Source organism: Spea bombifrons, chromosome 5 (assembly GCF_027358695.1).
Source record: "Spea bombifrons isolate aSpeBom1 chromosome 5, aSpeBom1.2.pri, whole genome shotgun sequence".
NCBI lineage: Eukaryota > Metazoa > Chordata > Amphibia > Anura > Pelobatidae > Spea > Spea bombifrons.
In genome coordinates, this window is record NC_071091.1 from 106,274,603 (window position 1) to 106,298,567 (window position 23,965).

General features: G+C 47.8%; 1 protein-coding gene across 1 annotated transcript in view; it reads left to right on the forward strand.

Moving 5' to 3' along the window:
• Positions 1-9,312: 9,312 nt before the first annotated feature.
• Positions 9,313-23,965, forward strand: part of SLC45A4 (solute carrier family 45 member 4) — a 41,426-nt gene continuing 26,773 nt past the window's right edge. The window contains exon 1 of the mRNA XM_053466162.1: positions 9,313-9,511. The gene's annotated coding sequence lies outside the window, so the exon portion shown is untranslated. The remainder of the gene's footprint in view (positions 9,512-23,965) is intronic.

The window sequence follows — 23,965 nt, forward strand, 5'->3', positions numbered from 1 at the left end:
CACAGAATTTAGTCCAAATATTTTTACAGGCAAATAAATATTTCTCTACGGTGTCCAATTTTGTGTCTTTTATTCAATTTTGTATAAATATATTTTTTTTCTTCCTTTTCCTAAACTTATAAATAAAATGTGCATACCAGATTTAAAGTGATGTTTACCTCGTATTTGTTTTTTTTTTCTTGTTTTAGGTTAATTTTTTCTTGTTTTTTAGGATTATAAGAATTTGGCTTCTCCCTAAAATTCTGATCAGTTTAAGTATTATTGATATGATGTCACTGCCTGTATGGATAATAATTAACGTGTCTCGAGTCAGGCTACTTGTTAAATTAGCCTAAAATACAATTTTTCTTCTTTTATTCCTAAAACACCAAAATTATCCACAGCGCTTCTTAGAGTCCCTGCATTCAAAGGATCTGAAAACACCGATACGGGGGCCTGGCGCAGAAGCTTACAATCTAGACGCTAATGTTCATTGTTCTCCGTGTTCCAGTCCTCGCACTAACATGGCCTTCTTTAGATTTATCAAGATTGTTTTAATTGCATGCTTTCATAAAATTGCACTTGTAAACATGGACACTAGATGGCGCCGGTTGCGCAGGTAGACGCAGCGTTCCAAAAATGGCCTTTAAACTTCTTGTAAAAATAGCCTTTCTGGCGTTATTAGCCCCCGAATTATCGTATTTCCCAGGGAGAGACCAAATATTTCCTCGCCCTTCGCAGAGAGCAGAGGTTCAAGCCGAGAATTATTCCCATAAATCATATAACGGAGCAGGTATGCGATAGAAGTCGTTATTTCGTTACTTTCTCAAGTAAAAAATAAAAGACTTGTGAAAATTGTAAACAATTGTCAAATTATAGAATTTGGAGTCCTAAAGAGGGAGAAAAATAGTTTCTGCTCCAATATAAGGCTAGTTAAAAAAAAAAAAAAGAAAAAAAGAACCCCCATGTGTTCTGCATGGCATTTAGCTGGGTGGGGGGTATGGAAACGGGGAAAATGCCGAATGTGGGGGCTTCTGCTGAATCCCTCCATGCGTGTGCAAGCGGGACGCCGTTAACATGTGAAGGATCCACGCAGCTACCCGCTCGTTGACTGCATGTGATGGCTGGAGCGTCCCTTTAAACATTTAAAGGGCAGGAGCTGCAGTATTTACAGATACTCGCTACCCGTGTAGATGTTGCTTACAGCTCATCAGAATTAACAGGACGGCACCAGCCGGCATGGATGCCCCATATGTGAAGCCCACCTAGTGTGGCGAGACGTCGCATTTTGTGGCTTCCCTGAGGGCCGGTATTAGGGCCATTTGGCTGAGAGTCGCTACGTAGAATCTTCCCGATGGGCTATTAAAGTGTGGTATATGACGGCGCTATAAAAATCCATTAATGAATGAATCCCCCGAGTCCGCGTCCCCCGCCCGCCGCTCGGTTATTTTCACGTTGGGCCTGACTGCAAGTTTTGATGCAAATTCGTGTTTTGCGTAATCCTGTAATATTTCGATGGCGTTATTTGCATGATGGTCGGAGCGGCTGTTCTGGAGTAAACGCCGTAATCTGAGGATTGGAGAAACGATTTGCATCGTAACAAAAAAAATAAAACGAATTTTCAAACAACATCTCACCGAGAAGCAGTGACTGTAAAAGTTATCACTGGCTCAGTACTCTATTATCTGCCTGCGCATGCGCGATAGCCAATGGCTTGTTGCCCCTGGCCTACCTGATCTGTCATGGGCTCCTAGCGGCCTACTACCCATGCTTGGGCCCTTGTGAGCTTTGGGGGCCCAGATGAGAAGGGCATGGGGCGGCGGAGTTTTTTTTTTTTTTATGGTGGCCCTGTTGGTACACATACCTCCCAACTGTCTCGTTCTGCACGGGACAGTCCCAATTTTTGCCACTCTGTCCCACTGAGCTCTGCCCCACGTTTCGGAGGCTTGGCGGTCAGTTTTTCTATCTCCCGCGGTTGTTCCTGGGGTTTGCGTGCGCAGAAAGCGGTCCCTTTAACACGCTGCATGACATTGAATCGTCTCCGTCGCAGATCCCGTGTAGCCCGAGGCACAGAACTCGCTTTTATCTCCCCGAACGCGCTAAAAGAGAAAATGGCGGTGACTCACTGAATGCAGGTGCACGGGGCCGGCGAGCTCTTTATCGCCCGGGGATAGAACGACCTGAGATTTGGGTGCGTTTGATGCCGCGTTACAAGGAATTCTATACATCGTGTCTGACATCAACACGGAGCTCCCTGTGATGGAAAAAAATACAATATAATAAAGAAAATGTAAGAAATCACCTCAAAAAGGTAGGCGTCCGCAGCCTTACGATGTACAGGGGTATTTCTTACGTCTCTCCTATCGAGGGGTCTGATCACAATGGGAAAGAGACTTAAAAGCGTGACTGTCAAACATGAAACAGGACAGTTGTGAAGTATCCTATTCCACAACTTTATTTGGTCTTGTGGGGATTCAATTCCCAAGGTCTCCTGCACGCTGCCACCGACAGCACATACCCCCCTGCACGCTGCCACCGACAGCACTTACCCCCTGCACGCTGGCACCGACAGCACTTACCCCCCCCGCACGCTGGCGCCGACAGCACTTACCCCCCTGCACGCTGCCACCGACAGCAAATACCCCCCTGCACGCTGCCACCGACAGCACTTACCCCCTGCACGCTGGCACCGACAGCACTTACCCCCCTTGCATGCTGGCACCGACAGCACTTACCCCCCTTGCACGCTGGCACCAACAGCACTTACCCCCCCTGCACGCTGGCACCGACAGCACTTACCCCCCTTGCACGCTGGCACCAACAGCACTTACCCCCCCTGCACGCTGGCACCGACAGCACTTACCCCCCTTGCACGCTGGCACCAACAGCACTTACCCCCTGCCCGCTGGCACCGACAGCACTTACCCCCTGCACGCTGGCACCGACAGCACTTACCCCCTGCCCGCTGGCACCGACAGCACTTACCCCCTGCACGCTGGCACCGACAGCACTTACCCCCTGCACGCTGGCACCGACAGTATTCAGGATGCATAGATTCATATTTTGAGAAATATCGCTCATTTCCTTTTTTACCCCAGTTGTAGTTTTTCAGGCAGCTGCGTATCAGCCGTTTGTATGATTCTCGCTCTGTTATCTGATCCCCGATCTACTAAACACCCCGACTCCTTATCATACTGCCTGTGGGGGACAACAGAATGGCTCAGTCTTAATCACCCAGTCGGACTCTCTTACTAATGAAAGTCTATGGAGGAACGGACTTCATTAGCATCGCCATAAAGCATCAGCTCAGTGTGGTGTTTGAGCCGGGAAAGTCACCCAAAATATCACATGACTGACAGCAACGGCGGCTCCAGGTCTGCAGCTAAAGGGAGTTTATCCCTCCCCAATAACACCACTACCATCATGCGCTGATTCAGAACCCAATCTCAGGAGGGGCACTGCCAGAATTGGGGTCACATGACACTATGTGACCATGTCCACTGGGGCAGTTCTGATTCTGCTAATGGCAGCTTGTTGGGCTGCCAATGGTGTAAAAGCGGTGATCACTTTGATGGCAGCCAATTCCTCACCCCAGGATCTGCCCCAAAACTCTCTTCGTTTAATTAGTTTGGGGTCCTTGCTGAATATGGATATAAAAATATTACAAGGTGTGAATAAACCACAGAGTGCAATATGATTATTATTAAAGGTATTCAGAACTTATGTTTATGTATGGAGGAATTACTTAACTGAGAGGGTGGTGGATAAGTGGAACAGCTTCCCAGCAGAAGCGTTAGAGGGTAATACAGTGGGGGTATTAAACACGCATGGGATAGGCATACGGCTCCTGAATCTAAGACGAGACCAACGGCTGATTAAGGTTTGAGTCTTTACAGCAGGAGAAACCCGGCCCAAATCCAGCTACCCCTCTACAGCGCTGACAAGCATGAAAATGGTGCTAAATGGGGAATAATCGCCACCTGGATTCCCAAACATTTATTAAATGTAAAGAACGTCGGCCATATTGAAATAAAGAAATGCGGGGCATTGAGGCCGTGCTCCGCTGCATCATTAGTTCCTGATAAGGATTAAAGCGGGCGAGTACGTTGGTCGGCGCAGTCGAAACCTTGCATTTATCAACGTTAAACCCAATCTGCTAAACCCCGAGCCCCTCTTTGCTGTTGCCCTCTTGTTGTGAGCATGCGCGGGGCAGTTTGTTATCACAGCAGGGGATGTGTTTGTCGGCACACAGCGTCTCCTTCCTGTCTCGGTGCCGCGATCACCGTCCTGATAAGGTATCCGTCATCCTGCGATAAGAAAATAACAAGGAAAACAAATAATGTTACGAAACAAAAGGATGGAAAAACGGCACAGCCTGTATCGGGAGCTGGCTGAGAGTGATGGGAATTGGAGTTTGTCGTTATAATTTCTGAATTTTGCCGTTAGGGCTACAAGTCTTGATTGCAAGCTCACACGGCCACCTCCTGCGCCACACGGCAGGACAACACGCAGCGGGGAACATGTATCCCGTGTGAGCCCTGAGAATCATCAGACATACGGACCCGGAGACGGGGGGGGATTCTGCCCCTGGGCCAAACCCTAAGAGCTCCAGGTGCGGACATCATCCTCCAGCCAGCTGATGGAAACCTTCTACCCCAACGAAGCAATTCTGTGGATGAGCGCGGTTGGGATAATATCCTGATTCCTTTCTCTTCTGCCCCTCATTAAATGCCCCCCCCATGAATTTACTTACTTTTGCGCCGGTTTCTACATAAAACGGGATGCTTGACTCACTTGATGAAGGTTGTCTAGTTTTGGGGTTCTTCCCCCCCCAAACCCACCTGGTAGGACCCTGGTAGGACCCCTTATACATCTAACGGTGGTCCTACCCCCTCAAATCCGAAGAAAATGCGTCGAGTGAACAAACTCCGAGGGGCCGCCGAGCAGACGACTTGTTTTTGAAAGAGTTAAGAAAATGAATAGCTGAAATTTCCGTTTTTCTGTTGCCAAGAGGATGAAATTGTCCATTTTTCTATTGTTAATGTAATTAGGGCCCCCGACCGGCCCCTTAATGTAAACCCACGCAGGAAATCAGGACTTTGTATGAGAAACCCATAGGCAGTGAAGGGCCAGCCGTGCCGAGAACGCCATCATTGTCTACACTCCACAAAAGTGATTATTCATAGAAACCGATCAAGCCGCTGCTTAGGGGCCCAATTGGGCTAAGAGCCCCCTTAGAGGACGTAGAATGGGGGAGGTCAGGCGTAGTTTCATTTTAAATTTTTATCACCATAATGTAGTATAAAATTCTAATAAGAAGTAACATGTTCCTTTGTTTATATCTAATTATCCATTTTATCATTAATTCTCCTTAAATGGGGGCCCCTAAACCTGTGAACTCGGTGGGTTTGACCCGGAGTCTGCCGGTGAAGTTCTGCTTCCCTGGGTCTCCGAGTCACTTTTTTTTCTTTCTAGAGACAGAAAGGTCCGTAGAACAATGGTGTTTGGCCACACCCAGTCTCCACCCACTTTTAATGTTATATATGGAGTTAGACCCACCCCTTCACAAAACCACTCCCCTAGAAGAGAAGGGGCCCCAGGTAGCCTACCTTCCCAGGCATGGGGTCCCTCAAAATAATTTCAGGGCCACTCCTGGTCCCTTCTGGAAACCAAAAACGTCACTTAGAACGATTCCAACTGGAATGCCCGGCCTACCCGGAAAGTAGCGCTGATCTAGGCCTGACCTAAAGTAAGACTCTCTAAGGCCAGGATATAAATCCAGAGACACTAAAGGTCCCATCATCCCCTCAGCTCCAGAGCCAATTCTAGAACAAACGGGATTGTAGAGCGGATACAGCGCAGGCACTCGAGCCTCGCTGGATAAACATGATGGGAATCGTAGTCCGGCCGGCCTTCAGTCCGCTCCTTGCCCTGTTTGCTTTCTCAGCTGCCGGATCCCGAGATTTCTTATACAATGCATTTCATTCACCGCCGGCACCTTTGTGACCCTCCGGTTACACCGTACTCCGAGTGTCAGCGTATTCCCAGGGACGTATTGTAGTCCCGCTTCCCCTCTTTTTAACATTCGGTGCAGAATTTTCTTCCTTTGCGGGTTCTGCGGCAGAATCTCCTCGTTGCGATAAACCAGACACAAGACAAAGCACTTCCCTACCTGCTTTCCTGCGCTCCCGGAGACAATGAGAACGGCCGGCGGGCCGCTGCCGACGCATGTTTTTGTTGGCAAGCCGAGCGCGTTGAAATAGAGAGAAAAAAAAAACCATTAAATGTATCTTGAACTTTATAAACATATTAGCGGGATCAGTCAGAGGCCGGTCAGGCGTCTGTCAGAGCAGCCGAGCGCTGGCCAAAACCCTACGATCCCACCGAACCGGTCTAGAGCTGCGTTGGCTACAAGCTACCGATACATTGTTACAAGAGTTTGTTGTTACTTTGTTATAACGCTTTAATGAAACGTATCATTGAGACACGCGTGTGGCCCACTGGCACGGCATAGCGCAAAGATAGAGCCCCCACATGAACAGGGTCTACTTTCGGTGGGACCCGAGTCTACTCAAGCTCAGAGGGTTCCGTATTTCCGGTGGTTGTCCTACACCTAGAACTTATGGCTGACAATGGCAATCTGTGGCCCCTCGTGGCTTGATTCAGTTTAACATTGGCCCCTGTGGCGTAGGACATCTTCTGCTAATATCTGTAATAACTCTTTTAAATCCCGAAGACTTGGATATAAGTCCTACAGCACACGTGTGGGAAGCATACTTAGGTATGCTCGCCGCTTTCAGTGGAGAGCCAGGGGGAGGAGTCAAATAAAATATAAATCAATAATAAACACAGTCCACGGAGCGACACCTTAATGTTACTTTGCCAATCTTTCTTTTTATTGGTTGACAACGTTTTTTTCACCCCAGTATGTACGGAGCTGGATATTGTCATCTGTCTCGAGCCGAGACAACCGGGTGTTTGGTTTGAACGGACAGGCAGGTTTTCTTTCTTGTGAGACACATAACAGGAAGCCATTAAGTCAGGTGCGGGCAGCGTTCCACGCGGAGAACACTCCGGAACACGCAGGAAGCATGGCCGCCGTTTACTTTGTATCTCGAGCGAAGTGAAAGGAAATTTCTTGAGTGTTTCCTTCTGGGGGATCTTGGATACAAGAAAAAAAAAATAATAAGCGAGACGAGCCAAGTTAGGAAGGAAAGAAAGCTGTGAACAAGCAAACATCTTCACAGCCGAGAGATAAGTCTGTTATTATATGACAGGGGATATCAACCTCTGTCTGCAAGGAGAACGGGCCGCGTCACCTAAACGGTGCGAAGGCGTAAGAGCAGAGAGCGAATGGACAGGGCTGCGTCTGACCCGCTTACTGAAGCTCCATTCCCAGACCCTTGGTTTTAATTTTTAACCCTTTATAGCTGCTTTCCGGGCTAGGATTTAAAGAAGACGAGAGGCAGAATTTACAGAAGATCCACAAACGGCCACCAAATATAAAATGGTGAAAATTGTTAAATAAAGAAAAAAAAGTATTAAAATCGAAATGTTTAACAACGGAGCGTCCGTGAGATCCTGCAGAGGGAAAGGAGTCTGGAGCGTAACTAACAGGTTGCCGGGTCAGCCACCAACGTTGCTCACGCTGGACATTTACCGGGGGTCCGCGGTGGGCAATTTAACGATGTTCTGTGGAACTTCACGGCCCCCGGCGTTCTTGCCACGGGCACTTTCCCTGTCCCTGTGCCGGGTTCCAGAACGGAATCTAGAATAATAATAATAACCCCCCCCCAAATAAGCGTAATGTTGGCTCGTGTCTGAACTTGTGACTGAAATCTGTTTACAAACTCGGCGGTCTCCAGCGGCGGTCTCATCGCGCCTCTTGTGATGAATGCGGCCTCTTTGTTCCGGAGGCGTTACGGCGCTGGGCCGCCGATCGGTCGCGGTAATCACGCCGTATCATCCACTTTGGGGATTTCGAGGAATAAAAAGAGAGAGAGAGAGGCCGCCGTAAAAGTAAACAAAGACAGGAGACGGCACAGGAGCCGGGAGCGCTGATCGGACGGCCACCACAAGCGGGGGCACCTGGGAACTCTCAGGACTATTTTCCCCTCGCTGTGATCATATATAAGACCTCCAGTTGGTGTTTTTGCTCCCAGTAGGTTACGGTTGATATCCCTGCTTGAATGCAGGTGACTCCATTTAGTGTCTCTTTAAATAATGACAAGTCAAGGTTTCCATGACGATCAGTAACGGGCTACCTGTCACCCGGGCTTATCAATACTCATCGTGGATCCTTGTTTTTGGTTGATCGGCCCTGGTTTGGGTTATGTCGCCAGCGTTGGGGTCCGGCGGGGTCCCACCCGTTGGCAGCGTAGGGCGTATTGGGGGGCATAATTAGTGATTTATTATTTGGAGGCGGTGGAGTGATTTGCGGTAAAATATGTTTATTTTGATATGGAGACGGTTCCATTAGAGCGCAGCACTCAGAGGTCATCTTTGGTCTGTCTAAAGCAGGGCTCCGGTCCCGTCCTTCATCAGCACTTGGTACGGCCCGATGCGTTTCAGCTGCACTTTGCGTCTGACACTATGACATCACCGCGGTCTACGATGACAGATTATGAATAACGGTTCAGCTGAGAGAGGTGGCAGGATGACCGAGTGCCGTAAGACCCCAGCCCCCAACCCCCCGGATAATCCTCGCGACCTTCATCGTACATTTTCTCCCCTCGCTAGGTCGGTCTCCCATTTCTCCTACTGTAAAGACGCAAACCTTAATCAGTCGTTGGTCTCATCTTAGATTCAGGAGCCGTATGTCTATCCCATGCATGTTTAATACCCTCATTGTATTACCCTCTACCACCTCTGCTGGGAGGCTGTTCCACGTAGCTACCACCCTCTCAGTATACTAAAACCTCCTTCCATTCCATCCAAATCTCCGAGGAACCCCAAACGTGTACCTGTCCGGGCCACTCAGGGGGAAGTTAAAACCATTACCCTAAAGCTTGGTTGTCCTGAGGCATTAAACGCTTAACAGCAGTCTGCACCCCGGGGCCTTCACATTATACAGAACGGGCAGCACAGCTCACAGAGCTCATGGGAAATGCATTCGCCGGTGCAGAGAGGTGCCACACTGCGCACCCGGGGCCAGCTGGAGGCGCTCTCCTGGGTCCCTCGGGAATTCCGCCCTCGCCTCACCGGCCCACCTTCCAACACGAAGCTCACCTCCGACCCCGCCCTCTCCAGTCAGCTGCTGCATATTAATTAACTGCGTCAGCGGAAGCGGCTCGGTGAGTATGGGGGCGGAGCGATCCACGAGGCTCCTCCTCCTTCCCCGAGCTCCACAGAAGACACTTGTCACAGGGGAGGGGGCAGAGCGCACAGCGCCGAGCACCGGCCGGACACCCGCTATATAACGAGCTGCCAGGACACCCCGAGTCACAGCAACAGCACCAGGGCTGGGACCATCCGCCTCCCCAGCCCAGCAGCACCCACTGAGACCACCATTCCCAGGCAGGAGACCCCCCAGGTAGGAGGCTGGGGCAGGGGGGGTAGGTGTATCGGCAGAAGGGTGCGAACTGCCCCTCTTCACTCTCTGATCCGGGCCTGATACCCCAGGCCGTGCCCACTGCCCCATATACCGGGCTCCCTTATTTCTAAGGCACCTGCGCCTCCCCGGGATGTTGGGCAACAAGGGCATTAATAATGGGGAGAGCGGGCATTTCATTAACCCCTTGGGGTATTTACATCATTGCAATAAGAGTGTCCCATCATTGCAGAGCAGTCTGACCCACAGGGCTTGCACTCTAATGTCCCCGGTATATAATTCTGCCCCTCAGAGGACCGAAACCATCGGGATTCTAGAATTTATCATAAAATGTATTAAAACTTGCTTTTGTTTTATTCTTTTGGGGGGGTCAGATGTTATATGGGGGTCTCGTGACCTCCCTGCGGGGTCCGTCCTGCGAATAGCATCTCAGCATCTCTGCGCTGATCAGGTGCTGGACCCTTACTGCAAAGCATTGTGGGAATATCCCTATACATCAGGGACTTGAGTGATGCTGTTAACCCCTTCTCTCCCTTTTAGAGAGTCAAAAAGAACCTGCGTGTGTATGTGAGTGCTAGTGTGTGTGCGAGTGCGAGTGTGCGAGTGTGCGTGCGAGTGTGTGTGTTCCATATGCTGGTTTTCACATACAAATTCTTTGTTTTCTATAGCGAAAACAATTCCCGCAGTGCTTCTTACAGTCCCTACGTTTAATGGGTCTGACAGATCTAGATCTGACAGAGTGAGACCCCCCGGTACGTTGGGTAAAGGGGTCCCCGCTTACAATCTATGACGACCTTGTTGGGCCCCCGAGGACGGCACTTTGTTTTGGAAAGATCGGGGCACGAGCGCTCTCTTAGGATACCCGACGTCTTGGGGAATCTCATTTCTGTTGATGTCTGTCATGGAATTAACCCTTTCAAGGATGGGGATCTGTGCCGTGTGTACCAGTACACCTCCTCGGCGCTGTGGTATAGTAAGGGTTAATCATGCGCTAATGTATAGTTATTTCTGTAATTATATATTCTGATTGATTTATGTTAATGAATGATGGGAGTTGGAGAATTTTGAGAAAGTACGGCCTGGAGTTTGACCGTGATAGGAGTGATAGGAGTCTCCCTTTTTTTAATTTATTATTAACGGCTTTAAGTAATGTTGAAACGTTATAATGTAAGTTTTACTTTTACTGTGAGGGTGGTAGATAAATGGAACAGCCTCCCAGCAGAAGTGGTAGAGGGTAATACATTGAGGATATTAAACATGCATGGGATAGACATATGGCTCCTGAGTCTAAGACGAGACCGACGACTGATTAAGGTTTGAGTCTTTAAGTGGGTGACTAGAAGGGCCGAATGGGGCCGATCTGCCGGCAGGTTGTTGGTTCCGTTGGCAGGTGTGTGCAGCTGGTAACACTGGGCATTATAACGCCATGTTATGGTAGTGTATCATTTGGCAAACGGGGTGTTAAGCTGGCCCCGTACAATGCATAGTAAACTCGGCGAGAATGTTTTTCCCCGGCACACTGTTTAGTAAATAATCCCCTTAGCATTGGACAGGAGCCGTCTGTGGATACATAGAATACTTTATAGAATTTTCATCGAGTCCCCAGACCCGGAAGTTGAGCATTAATATGCTGGAAGCGGGGGTCCCGGGGTATGAAGCGGGGGTCCCGGGGTATGAAGCGGGGGTCCCGGGGTATGAAGCGGGGGTCCCGGGGTATGATGGTTGATCGTGTACGATGTCTCGGACGTGGCGGGGTTACCTCTCGCTCCCCTCCCTGCTCTCTTGCACTTTGCCCTCCCATTCTTGCTGTCTCTTTTTCTAATTTCTCTTCTGGGGATGTCTCTCCTGATCCTGCCCCCCCCCCCGATATTTTTATCTGCCCCTAATACACTTCTGCGGGCCCTCTTTCTGGGTACCTCGTGTATTTCTACACCCCATCCCCTCTAGAGTGTAAGCTCACGAGGTGAGCCCTAGCCTAATGTATCGGGAGGTCGTAGTCGGCCAGTTCTAGTTCTGTCAGAGCCTTTGAATGTAGGGACTGTGAGAAGCGCTGCGGGAGTTGCTGGCGCTATAGAAATAACAGCGAATAGTGATTAATAATGCTGTATCCGGGGCTCGCTTTATGTTATATAAGGAGCCGTCGGGGACACGCAGACCGCCGGCTCCAGACCCTCCCCTTTACCGGCTTGGACTCGGGCCTAGAAAGGCTTTAACCCCTTGAACACCAGGCGCTGCTCTCCTTTTGGGTTCACCTGTTCCTCAGCGGGGTCTGAATTCTGCCTCTAAATAATAATAAAAAGATAAAAAATGAAATGAGTATTTTCCTGTGTTTTTGCCCCCGTTGCCCCAGCCGGGGGTATTTATGGAGCCGTTGTGATGTAAGAGTCGTCGGTAAGAGGTTTAGAGGTTAGTGAAAAGCCACCAAAGCTAGATTAGTGGATGATTTCCGAGATCATGTCAGCGAACACGTGTGTGCGTGGTGTTACCGTGTGTGCGCGCGCGTGGTGTTACCGTGTGTCAGTGCGTGGTGTTACAGTGTGTCGGTGCGTGGTGTTACCGTGTGTGTGCTGTTAGCGTGTGCGCGCCGTTGAGGGTTAAGGCCTCCTGCCTGTAGAAATAATATACGTTGTCACCGGAGACCTTGAGCTTTGACATCATACCCCCCCCCCAATAATATATAGTGTTGTTTGGCATTCCGTGTTCTAGGTCACGCATGTCACATGTGATTCCTTTCCCACTGCGGTGTGCGAGTGTCCGCGTGTCTTTTTCCCAGATGAGCGATGATGTCACAGCATGTTATCAACTCTCAGTACGCTTGGCCGGCTGACATGAGGCTGAGCTTAGTGGGAGCTGCAGTCCAGATAGAGGGTAGATTTCCTTATTGCCCCTCCCCTCCCCCACCATGCGTATTAAGAACAACAATAACTTAGAATAACATGAAGCGGCTTCTTATTCCTCCCCGTAGACCAGCGCTGCGGTGTTTTTGTTTTTCCAGCTCATAGCCGCGTATGTTCTCGCTTCCGATGTTTTCTCTCCTGTCTCACTTTTTTTTTCCTCCCTGTGTTTTTAGTTAAAATGCTGACATTTTGATAAAACCCCCAACGTTCTTAAATGATTAGTGTTAATTTTAACCCTTTAATGCCCTCTTTCTCTGCAAATGCATACCTCAAATGGTTAAACTGTAATTTGGTGCATCTTTTTTATAATGCAGGGAATCTTAACACCCCCCCCCACTCACCTCTCTTCCCCTTTAAACGGTGGATGCTGGGTGTCCGCACCGCGCATGCCTCCCAACACACGTATAATATTTAGAAGTTCTGCGTGACCTTGGAGCGTGTTCCGTGGCAGGAGGATTCGCTCGTCTTACGTCTGCTCTTCTCATTTAAAATAGATGCGGCCCTAAAAGATCTCGGCTGCTTTAGTGTGATGGGGGTCTGCGGATTAACGGCGCGCAGGGCGGGGGGGGCGAGGAGAACACATTAGAGAGAGGAGTGGTACGCCGAGACACTCTAAAGAGTGGGGATTAACCCCGCGGGGCAAAAGAGACATCCTACACACACATGGTAGTCTTGTCTTAGATTCAGGAGCCGTATGTCTGTCCCACGCATGTTTAAATCCCCTCACTGAACTACCCTCTACCACCTCTGCTGGGAGGCCCTTCCACCTATCTACCACCCCCTCAGTAAAGTAAAACTTTCTTCCATTCCATCGAAGTGTCTAGTTGTAGACGACCGCCTCGTGTTCTGACGTTTCTCCTCCCGCTTGGCCATTAAACGTGGAGTAGATGGGGAACGGTGGCTTCTCGGGATGAGCCGGTAACATGGAAACGGCGCGAGGGGCAGGTTCTACCACCAACCTCATGCTGTAGACCTGCAGCTACTACCCTCTTCAGCCTGTTGGATAGTAAATGCCATCAGCGGGTATATGATGCGTGTTGTGGAAATTTGCATCGCCGGACGCAGAGAATACCCCAAATAACCCGGCCAAGAAAAGCCCCGGGGCAAATATTTTACCCGCGTGCTGAAAAAAAGTGGAAAACAATAATTTCTGCTCATTTAGGGGGGGGGGATAATAGTTTTGAATATGGTTGGCATCACTGTGATTACATCACGGGAGTGCACATGACATCACTACACATGCAGTGTTCCTGAGTGAAAGCGTTGGGGGGGGCTGTGGCCCTCAGGAGCCTAGACATGTCATGTAGAGGCAGCCCTGGCACTTTAAGGCCATGTTTTCATCCCTGCACAGAGCGGATCGAGCCCCATGCTGCAGCAGTGTGATATGATGGTCAGCGGACCACCTAACATTTGGCCACTGTGCCAGATGGCCAGTCCCGGCCCCGCACTACTGCCCTAGGAGCCCTGCGCTTTCGTCCTAGGCCCCTGCACGTCGCCCGCTCCGTCCCTGTGACATCATATTCCGCAGCGCTGTGCCAGTGGGACTGCAGCCTTAAACCTTCAGTGTTATGAGGCGTCTGCGCATTGCTGGCCGCTGAGGGCACCTCGTGTGCCAAGGGGAGGAAATCCCGTGCCGTCTGGGGCTTGGCTTCCAGCACGCTGCAAAGTGTTTTTTTTTTTTTTTTTTTTTTTATATATCGCTTTACCGCAGACGTCTTTCGCAAGCAGTCATGTGACTTCCGAGGGCATTTTTCTTCTACGAGCCGCTAGATGCGATGTGCTTGGCAGGCATGTTGGGCAATGGAGCGGGCATCGGATTGGTGGAAGTTTAAGGAGCCCTGGTACTGATACACAGTGCGTGTTTGACATATGCTCACGCTCGCACACTCACACTCACGCTCACACAACATGCGCCTTGTGATACTTTGTATTTAATCTCTTGATCACATTTATAAACAGAAATGTTTTTTGGCTATTTTTTCCTTAAAATTTGTGTTTGTTTCATACACAGTTTGGTAGCCCCGGCCGCGTGGCGCGAGGGTAGGCTGCGGGGGGCCGGGGGCCCAGCAGCGCCTGCTTTTTGTCACATGTCAGTTAAGTGTCCGCGGCATAAATGATGACCGCGCCGGTACTAGCCTACGTTTTGAAATTTGGGATAGAATTTGAATAATAATTTCTTATGGTATGGAAATGATCCCTAATATAACGTTTTCAGCAGGAAAAAATATCGCCCATACGATTGCCTCCGCGGGCTGATATCCTCCTGGGGTTTATTTCGTATTTTTTTAATTATTATTTTTTTTTATTTTTTTTACACTTATTTGTTTTATTAAAATATATATATATTTAACTCCTTGAAGCCTAACTTTCATTTATTTTCCCCGGCGCTTGGCACGCACAGTCCTGAGCTTTTGTTTGTCGAGGCTGTTTACTAACAGCTGGCGATCTATACCGGACTCGCCGAATCCAACATTCATCGGCGGCGCGCGACCCGTTCTCCCGGTTCACCCGCTTTGTCGGCTCTTTTCGCGGAATAATAAACAAATATTCCTGATAAAGTCGCATAAGCTTTCGGGGCCTCGGAGGGTAACAAAAGTAACAAATACTAAACCGATTTTTTTTTTATTTTAATAATAAAATAATGAATTTGGTTAAAACCTGTGTTGTAAAGACGCATTAAGGGCCGTCCAGTGTCTTACAAAATGAAAGTCAGCGGCTTCCTAGCGTGACTGTCCGGCGTGTGATCTGATAGATGGCAGGAGGGGAGAGCGTCCGCGGTACGATGCGAATAACTGCTGGGTGTCTCGCGAATTGCTGAGAGCGCAGCCTTGGTGCTGCGCTAAGAGAAAGGAACCGATGCGCTAAGCGGGATTTTTATAACCGGCGGTCAGAAAACGGGAACCAGGATTGAGTCAGAAATCAGCAGAACGCAGCGTTTATACGGTCTTTACTTATTTTATTATTTATTTATCTGGTGGCTGGAGTTGTTACATACTTCATAGATGTTAAAAAAAAAAAAATAGTAATTTTAGCTGATTTAAAAAAAAAAAAAAATTAAAAAAGACACAGGTCCTTCAAGCCCCCCCCATTGAAGCGATTTCCAAATATTTTTTTTTTCAAAAAAGGAGGAAAATTCCTTCTCGTCTATAAATTGCCCTCTAGTTCCTCACTCGATCAGCCGCTATAGCTGATCCTGTCCTCGTAACCCGTTACGTGCCTGTGTCCGGAAGGTATCCGTTCTCAATGCAACGTGAACTGCCCCTGGGCACCCTGCTCCATCTGCCTAATATAGAGGGGGGGGCAAATCCGGCAGAGGTGCCGCTTCATGCTAAATGATTAGGATGCTTCTATAGCGGGAAACAAACTGCCGCTGATTCCCCCCCCCCCGCGCCACTGATCCCCCACGCCACTGATCAATGAAGCAGTCTGTTTGCCCTTCATCTAGGACATTTTTGTATTTAATCATTAATTTTATACTTTATTTTCTTCACGCCGGTGGTGGAAGCTGGAAGGTCAGTTTGCGTCGGCGTTGGGGAAGCAGATGACATCACCTCGAGAAATCACCGCAAGCGCCGATATTGAAAAGTAATTCTATTATTCGGCTTTACTGAGTCTTCAGGACTCAAACGCAATTAAGAGGCTTTTACGCTTCCTTCTGCGGACGGACGGATCCAGCGATGCTCACGGAATCAACCAACTCGCTACTTTGTGGCTTAAAAAAATAATTCTATATATACCGGTATATCAAGCGCTAAATGTTTAAGGTTCAGTGTCATTAATTACCTTTTAATGAAAGAAGTTTAACGTATATTATAGGATCGTGCTGTCAAACGTTCTATTAATTAGCGGCCAGGACCCCCATCATGGGCGACCCCCCCCCCCCCATCAGGGTCAGGCATCCGACATCCTCCGAGGCTCTAATGTTGTTTGGCAAAGGCCAGGGCTGAGAGTGACAGGAGTTGACGCAGAAGATGCCCAGCAGTTAAAAGCTGTTTTTATTATTTGAAGGCGAGTTGACGCGTCGGCCGACAGGTGATATTTAAGGTGTTTTTTTTTTGTTTTTTTCGTACTTCTCCCTTTTGTCTTCCCTCGTGCCGGGGCTCGTTAAACGCTGCGTCAGCAAATTCCTCTTTCTGCTGATACATTTGTCTTGTGTTGTTGTAATTCTAGAGAATTTTTAGCGTTCTTCCTCTTACTGGTCACGCGTGTATTTTTTCTGCCCCTCCAGTTCTTTTCAGGTTAGAGCGGCATTATTTATTTATTTATTAATATATTTTTTTTCCGTGCCGATCGGCGTCGGGAAGAACAGGAAGGTGATTTCGCGAGTCCTCTGCAGTGTGGATTTTTTTTTTAATAATCTGCGTCACGGTAGTCTCTCCCATCCCCCATCACTGCAGAAGATACAGCCTCAGCTCATAGCTGTAAAAGAAAACACTGATGCGTCCCTCTGATGAGGATATATTGTGTTTTTTTTTTTCTTATTTTTTTTTTTAATTTTTATCAATTTTATTTTTTTTTTTATGACCTTCGCGATTTATTTTTTCTTTTTTTTCTTTTTTCGCTTGATGATGCGCATGTTCTCTCTAATGGAAATGACATCATTGTAGAAAATGTTTAGTGTGAATAATTCATACAGCGAAGCATACGTATCCTCATAGTGATTACCCTCCCCCCCCACACCATTCCCGGGGTTAAAAAAAAAACAAAAAACCTTTTACCTTCTGTTCCTTCTTCCTGGAGACCCTCTGACCGAAGCACTTGATTTTTAACTCCTTCAGAGCCACGAAGTCAGAGCCGACCCAGTTTTTATTTTAGCTTTTATTTATTTGCTGGGGGGCAGGTGAATGAATGAAACGTTTCTAGTTGCCTTTACGCTGGATACGTCGGGATTGCCCAACATTCTATCGTCATTAATCTGGACGGCGTAGCTGCGGGGGGGGGAATTCTCCACGCTGGGGGTTTGCTAGCCTTTTGTCGGGATGCCGTTTAGTGAATACGTCCTTTGACTATCTACCTGAATTTTAAAGGTGGTGGATACTTGGATTGGCCTTCAAGTGCTGGAGGTTTCAGGCCATACTTAGAATGCCCTATTTTTATTTTTTTTATTCTCATAAGGGATATAGTACAAAGTGTCAAAAGTGGTTTTATCGCCATAGCAACCAGTGGGATGTTACGTATTGGATGGTTCCATTGACTGCTATGGTGATAAGACCACAGAATATATGCACCCAATGTTGCCCAATCAGCCGTGGGTTAGTAAGAGTTAAAAAAAATATTTGGGTCTTAAGCGTCGGGTAACTAAACGGAACGCAAGCAGAGGAGACATTGGGGGGATTCCGGAGCACGGTTTGGTGGTCCTCTCACCAGCCCAGCCATTGGAGATGGCGCCGCCACTCGACCGCTGTGTTTTTTAAAACCTTTTTATTAAATTTTATTTATTTTGGAGCGGCGGCGGCTCCTTTGGGGATAATCCGTAGTTTAAAAGCCGTCTCCTGCTGGGCTGCGCTTCCATGTTTAATGCCTCGTGGAATGTTATGCTAGAATGCGTCGGGGCGTGCAGGTTTTATTGCCCTCTTACCCCTTTCAGTACCAGCTTCGGTGCGGCAGACGAGTACCGGGGGGGTCGGGGGGGTGCCAAAAATTGACCATGAAAACCTCTTTTCCCATGGAACTCCCTGACCGGCCCCGGGAGCTGCGCATCTTTCTTATCGTCAACAGGCGAGATGATATTTTTGCTGCCCCCGCGCTCTCACCGGTCCTGTCCTCTTATAGTCTGTTCTGCCCCCCCTGCTGGGGTAAGACCTGGTACTCATGATGTTGGGGAAAAATCTGAAACTGATCCTACGGAGTTCCAAATGTCCGAGGAAGACGGACCGCTCTGACATCATAAAACTGCACCATTTAACCCCCTTTACCTGGAGCCGTCGTTGCTGTCAGTCATGTGATATTTTGGGTGACTTTCCCTCCTCAAATACCACACTGAGCTGATGCTTTATGGCAGAGCTGAGGGAGTCCTGGTCTTCTATTGATGTAATGAAGGCCTTTCATGATACCATCTGACTTAAAACCCAAAACATGAATACAGCCAACAGGCAGCCGCCAAAAACATAGTATTATACTTATATTTGTATATGGTGCAGATTTAATTTTAAGGAATGTTTTACTTTACTGGGTAGGTGGTAAGTGGAACAGCCTCCCAGCAGAAGTGGTAGAGGGTAATACAGTGAGGGTGTTAAACATGCATGGGATAGACCTACGGCTCCTGAATCTAAGATGGGACCAATGACTGTTGGGGCCGACCTGCCGGCTTCTTTCTTTTTTTTTTCTTTATTTGATAAAATTCTCATAGTTTGATTCCAAATATATTTGTTGAGTTAAGTATCGGGGGGGGGGGCATTTTTTGTTTTAAATTTCTGCAGCCTTGGAGCTTTTGCTTCCCTACGAGGCCGGCTCTAAACCAATATTTATCCGGAGAAACATCTGAAAAATGCCCCCGCGTGGATTTACCGCCGCGCACTTTATTAATCTTTTGAAAGCCGTCCATTGTGGGCCGCTAAGCGGAGGCATTACTGCCGGTAAAGGCTCCATTGTGTGCCGGACTCCACCAGAGCCGGGTTTTGTCAACAGATTAATCCAAAACAATTATTCTCGCAAAAGACTCCTTTTATGCGAGTTGGTTTTGGAGCCCCGGTGTGGTTTTTGGCCGCAGATGGGGGTGATGGGGAGGAATTAGCCGGGTTAGCGGCCACTGCTGCCCACTAAAGTTTTTTGATTGGGGCTTCTTAATCTTAATGCTATTTTGGGGCATCTATAATTTTATGTTTTTTTTTTTTAATAGATGTCATGCGAATCCCTGCTTAATTCTATTATTTATTGTACATCGCTGCAGTGTATGGCGGCGCTATAGAAATCCATTATTACCAATAATAGTTTTTGCCTAATTAGCCGTGGATTTTAGGGATTTGTTCGCCTTTTAAAACTCTCCCGCTGGAGCTGTCCACGTAGCGGTGCTGAAAGGGGGGGGGACATCGTGATGTCAAGTATAAAGTGGGTCATCCCTGACATGTGATGACCTCACGTGAACGCCCAGAGGTCCTTGTAGATGTAAAGTAAGGAAGTTGTACTTTACTGAGTGGGTGGTGGGGAAGTGGAACAGCCTCCCAGCAGACGTGGTAGAGGATAATACAGTGAGGGGATTAAAGACGCATGGAATAGACATACGGCTCCTGAATCTAAGACGAGACCAACGACTGATTAAGGTTTGCACGTAACACGAAAGCAGACGCTGATAGGTAGTTGCCATAGCAACCGAAAAAAGCTTCTTAAGTTTGTGGTACGATTTACATTACAACCCGCCGGCGGCAACCAGAACACAAACAAGAAGTGCCCGGGGGGATGTGGCTCAGGAAGGGTTAATGTCCAAAGACCCATGACTGCGACATTGTGTAGGCCGGCAGCATTGCCTGTTGGCTGAAGGTGGTGGGAGTTGTAGCCGCAGGTGTAGAATGTATTTTTTTTATTATTACTACAAGACAAAGGAAGCTTAAAAAAATATATAAAAATTAACCCATTAAAGGCCATAGAATGCGCAAGAATAGCTGCTAGCTTGCTGCGGGAATTGGGGTGGGCGGGGGGCTTATTTCAGCCAATAGGCATTGAGCTTTCCGGGGGGCGCGTCTGGGTATTAAATGACTTGGTGCCAACGTATGGAGGGAACTTTACGTTGTTTGAATAAGGAAGGGGAGGAAAAGCAGCCCGGGGCGTAAACGTATCGCCATGCTGGGGGTCACATGAGCCGCTGCCGGAGACAGACGGCTTTATTTCGCTCGCATCTCTTGACTGCATCGTTTGTGATCCGTCCTCCGAGGCAAAAGGCTTGTAAAATATTCTTAATATATAAAATATGTTTATTTTTTCCCGCGGCCCTTGGAAGTTTCTGTGACGCGCCGGGAGTTTAAATTAATGCAGGAAATTTAATTGGAAAAATCTTTTACATTTTTTTTAGTTTTTGAGATTTTTTTTATTATTATAACTGTTCTACATAGAGGTTGTCCTGAGGTAGAGGCAATGACCCGGAGTTACCCCGGGGTAATTAGGGGTCAATTTAAGAAAATGCTTACTCGAAGTGGTTGTGTACGCATGGGGCAACTCTCCAGCAGAGAAGGTCTTTTAGGAATTACTGGGCTAAACGGCTATTATGACTATTGAACTCCTACTTTCACAATGTAGAAGAAAATTAGATTTTTTTAAATTATTAAGTTTAATGGTTAAAAAGCTACAATTAAGAAAATACCGTATGTGGCATTTTAAGGGGACGCTCCACCCGTGTACCGACCCGCAGAGATGTGAGCAGCTTCTGCCTCTTATGGTTGATCTGCAACTCCCATGATCCTCAGCCAGCGCAGAAGGAAAGCTAAATTAGACTTTCTGTTTGTTTTTCCCGCGTGCGAATGGTAGATCCCGCTTTCAGAGGTTTTAGGGGACGGCCTGAACTATATGGTCCCTGGTTAATGTGGCTGGCCGAGGATCATGGGAGTTGTAGTTGACAAGCAGCTGGCGAGGCTGTGAATGCCTGATGCATGTACTGCCAAATCCTTGATGGGACGGATAGATGGGGCAGTTGCCTGTATCGGAGCATTTGCAGGCAGATCGACCCCATTCGGCCCCTGTAGTCTGCCCCTTTTTTTCCTGCTGTGAAGGCTCAATCCTTAATTCCTATCCTACATGTATTGTTAAATTCCCTCACTGTATTACCCTCTACCGCTTCTGCTGGGAGGCTGTTCCACTTATCTACCACCCTCTCAGTAAATGAATACTTCCTTCCATCCCATCTAGTGTTAGATTCTGGCCTCCTGTTCTAGCGTTTCTCCTCCTTTGAAAGTCTTCGGGGTTCACTATATAGGCCTTGACTTTGTGACTAGTCGTGTTGTTGTGGTTGGACAGGCATTCATTATGTTTACAGCACCTGACCTCTCCCCATACAATCAAAACAGCCGAGTAAGAAAAAGACTCGGGAGGTTTCATTATAAACAATCACAGGCGGGATTTACCTGCCCTGCTGAATATGCTTTAAAGGTATTTAGCGTAGCCTGTGTATAGATCAAACAGTATTTGCGTTGGGGAAAGGGTTAATGCTCGTTTCTTATTACTTTTTATTTTTGTCACTTATAAAGATTTATTAATATTTGCTTCAAATTTTATATTTTCGTTTATTTATTTTTATATTTTTTTTTTTTACCCTGAATATAATTTTAATAGAACTCGAAGAAAGCGGAATCTTGGCGTCTTCTATTGATGGCGTGATTTATACCAAATATGGGCATGTTGACACATTTTTTTTAATCTGAATTCTATGAATTCTTTGTTTCAGTTGAATATTTTCTTCTGTCTATCCCGTTATCTGTAGCGCCGGGCGTTAAAGCGCTGCTGTCCGGGTGTTTGGTATACGGGGTGTCGCGGTTTGCCCGTTGCCTTGGGACGCCGATGACTCCTTGACCTTAGGAGCGGATTTGGTTCTTAATTCCCATGCGCCTCCTTAAGATGTTCTCCTTCCAGTACTGAACTGGGAGTTTATTGGAGTGTAAAGGGTTAACTCGCATTTACTTTAGGGAGAAGCTGCAGCTCCGTGCCTCGTCCGTGGGCAGCAGCCAGTGATTGGCAGGAAAGGGCTCCCCATTCAGATGACTAGGAGCACTTTGGGTGCGTTGGCGCTCGCTCACTGCCGGTAAGCAAACCGCATGCGCGGGATATAGCGGGGGTGGGGAAAGGGGCAAATGCATACGGACGGGATTCTGCCGATAGCCCCCCATCCGTCTGTAAGGGGAGACCACTCAGCTATCAGATATATGATGATGGCAGGAGCGTCCCTTTAAATGTACCTTCAGCGTCTTACATGTTGTGCATGTACCCTAACCCTGCATAATGTATAGTTCAACTGAACACGACCTCTAATTTAGTTTGCTGTACATTATACGGGGTTAGCCCCCCCCCGGTATGTTTGGTACGATTCTGTTTTACTCTGCGTTTCAGACGCTCTGGGATCGGCCCCCGGGGTTGCGGCTCTGCGTTGGCGCGCAGGTTGGCCGCCGCCGCCCCAAACTCTTCATCTGTGAAAAGGGAATTTTAATGACCTCGTTTCTTAATCGTTGCTCATTAAGGGCCGTAAAATCATAAACCTTTATGACGCGCTGTTTCCTGGGAGAGGAATGCGGAGTTCATTTAAGGCCAAGGCTACATTGTGTGTAATATTTCAATAACCAGATATATATCTTTCATTTTTCCCTTTGTCAGATGATTTTAGTACTTTAATTACTCTTCTAAGAAGTGGCGCTGCTCCTGCGCTGCTCCTGCGGCCGTGGCGCTGCTTGTGGTGCTGCTCCTGCGCTGCTCGTGGTGCTGCTCCTGCGCTGCTCGTGGTTCTGCTCCTGCGGCCGTGGCGCTGCTCCTGCGCTGCTCTTGGTGCTGCTCCTGCGCCTGGCGCTGCTCCTGTGTGTTGTTGCTGTTAATGACGCAGTAAAACACGTTATTTAAGTTCCGCTTTTTTCTTGCCGTAAGGGGTTTTTGGGGGTTTTTTTGGGTTTTTTTTTCAGAACTTTTTTTAGTCGCGTTTCTCTTGCTCTAATTGTGAAGTTTTAGATGAACGGCCAGCTGCAGCCCGCTTTGCCCGTCTGTCCCGTTTAACTCGGGTAACCTGATCCAGCCTTATCTGAATAAAGGTCCCGGTATAAAAGATTGATAGGCTGATTCAAGGTTATTCAAGGTCAAGGAGGATAACCTTTTATTTCCCTGCATATACAGTCCATAGAAACATAGAATCTGCTGGCAGATCGGCCCCATCCGGCCCCCGTCTAGTCGCCCGTTTCTCCTGCTGTAAAGACTCAAACCTTAATCAGTCGTTGGTCTCGTCTTAGATTCAGGAGTCGTATGTCTATCCCATGCATGTTTAATACCCTCACTGTATTACCCTCTACCACTTCTGCTGGGAGGCTGTTCTATTTACCTATCACTCTCAGTAAAGTAAACTTCCTTCCTTTCTTTAAGTGCTGGTTATTGTCTTTATATACTGATCACATGGAGCAGTTTGCTGTTTAAATCCAGGTGGACTAAACAACCTGCCAAATCATTGAGTAATCGATGACTGAGTGCTGAGTGCTCGACGATGCGACCTGATGGCATGCAGATATGCATGACCTCATATATAAGCTGGATGTTTGCAGACTGTTATGTGTGATGTCATGCAGAGTTTCCTGTTCGTATTTTTCGCTCTTCAAATTCCACGATGTCATTTTGTTTTTGACGCGATGCTCTGCATAACTCTGCACGGGGTGCCGGTATATTAAGATGATTAGATTTAATCCTCGGGAAGCGAGTCATTCTCAGTAACGAAGACTGGAAACTGACCAATGGTATTTAAGTTCTTAGTCTATCTGTCATTTCCTGTTTATTAATACAAACAATGAAACCCACCCTCTCCTTTCTATGGGGTTTGGGATTAGGGGGGCCGCATTGGCCTGATGAAGGATGGTGCCTCCCTGGCTAA